Here is a 2,324-nt window from a genome sequence, read left to right on the forward strand (position 1 = left end):
TTTTGTTTTGTGGGTGGAGAGGAGACAGAAATGACGTGAAATATTACACGTGACAAGAGTCTCTCCTTGACTCCATTGGCCAGGCTTCCCCACCATCACTCCACGTAGCTGGTTTCCTGAGTTATAGTAACTCCTGTGGGATCTCAGTGACGCTGAATTTCCCCACTTTGACGTTCAGAGCACTGGGCAGGAGTTTGGCAGAATTGCAATCTTGTGTCTGACTCAGCAAATGTTCTGCTGGGTTTGACTAGATTGCCCCACCCTTCCTATCTGGCCAGCCAGGACGCAACAGTTCCACTTTCCTTTCCGCCCTAGATGCCAGGGGATGTTGTAACAGCCCCAGACCTTAGCACAACTGATCTCATGATGGAGGTGCATTCAGGCTGTAAACCTCAGCGCATAGACAGCACCACCTGCCAAAACTAAAGCAAAGACCTAATGCATCAAAGTCCACAGTTCTGGGAACGTCTCTAATGTACTCACCTTGCTTTTTGGCTTCTGTAGTTCTGTTTTGGAGAACTGTTCTTGTAAACTGCAGTGTGTCAACCCAGAAGATAGTTTTGTGCTTCAAAGCTCACCCTGAGAGAGGCTCAGGTCTACACTGGGATCCTGAACACCTAGTGTTGTCCACTGCTGGGTAATAAAGACTTCTATTGGTTTAAATCCATGTCTGAGCAGTCTTCTCTGGTGGATACCCCACATCAGGGTCTTATCACCCAGATTTGCTTCAGGATGAATCCTGTTTGGGACCCGGTTTGTAGCTCAATGATGTGGAGCCTTCATGAAGCCCTGGGTTCAATTCCTGCACCCAAATCTTGTCTTTGTAATCTTCCCATGCTCTTTCTCCTCCATCACCCTGCTCCTCGGCTCTTCCAGCTGCCGTGCTCCCTTTCCCTTGTATTTGAGACTGAGCAGTGCTGGAGAGATGGCTCAGTGGGTAAGAGCACTGGCTCCTCTTCCAGAGATCCTGAGTTCAATTCCCAGCACCCGCATGGCGGCTCACAACCATTTGTACTGAGATCTGATGCCCTCTGCTGGTGGACAGGCACACATGCAGATAGAGCACTGCACATAATCAGAGCTTTATTCTGATTTTAAGGTTAGTTAGTCTGTGCGCGTGTGTGTAAGTCAGAGGACAACAAGTGGGTCTTGAGGACAACACTCAAATCGTTAGGCAAGGTCACAAGTGCCTTTCCCTGCTGAGCCATAGTGATGGCCCTCGCTTTGGTTTTGAGACAGGATTTCATTTACCCCAGACTGGCTTTAAAGTTGCTGTTGATATACAGCTAAGGGTGATCTTGAATTTAGAATCCTTTTCCCTCCACCTCCCAAGCACTGAGACTCTATGTGTTTGACAGTATTTCCAGTTTATATGGTGCTGTAGACAGCACCCATAGGGCTTCGTGTGTTTTAGGCAGACAGTCTACCAACTGAGCGACATTCTTAACCCCAGATATAATTCTTTGTAAACAACGATTTGCCATCCCTAGCTTTTACCTTTGCCCCATTCCAGTACAATTTCTCATTCTGAGAAAGAACTCAGAGAACTCACATAGCCCTGGATGTCTTGGAACTCACCATGTAGACCAGGATGGCCTCCGACCCACAGAGATCCACCTGCCTCTGTGTGATGAGCATAGTTTAAAAACGTCTTTTAGATGTGTAAAAATAGCTTGGTCAGGAACCCCACTACGCCCAACGCTGCAGCTGATGACCCAGTGATGTCACTTAGTCACGATAGCCAGACACACGACCTGCCCTCCATACATGACGCCCACTGGCCAGTGGATAAGCAGCGACCAAGAGCAATGCAGTGTTCTGCACATCTTCTCCTGGAGACACTGGAGAGACGCCACTTTGATCTGCCCTGCAGCTAGAGAGTCTGTCTCCCCACAGTCCTGAGCCTCAAATCAGAGGCTTCTGTCAGAAGCCTCCCTCCCTCTTTCCCTCTGTCTCTCTCTCCCTCTCTGCCTGACTTACACGTTTCTTAAAGAGTTTTTCAAAATCAAAAAGTATTAATAACTTTCGGCTCCTTAAGGGTTAATTGTCCAAAGAGTCCCAGAGAAATAGCAATCATTTAGTAATCGTGAGCTGCTGTGTAAGGGTGACTACTGGAACTCCTGCAGGTCCAGGGTCCAAGTGAGAAACAGAAGACAGTGGACTCGATACAGGCAAGGGTGGGGGGCGGTGGGGATTCTTACAGAGGACGATGACTGAGAGGCAAGTAAAGAGCTCCCCCTTGTGGAAGGCCAGAGAGCAAAGGCGGGACACAGAAGACCCTGAAGACTTTCAGGGATGTAGGGACCTGGGCTTGGTTGTATTGT

Source organism: Myodes glareolus, chromosome 3 (assembly GCF_982192425.1).
Source record: "Myodes glareolus chromosome 3, mMyoGla1.1, whole genome shotgun sequence".
Lineage (NCBI taxonomy): Eukaryota > Metazoa > Chordata > Mammalia > Rodentia > Cricetidae > Myodes > Myodes glareolus.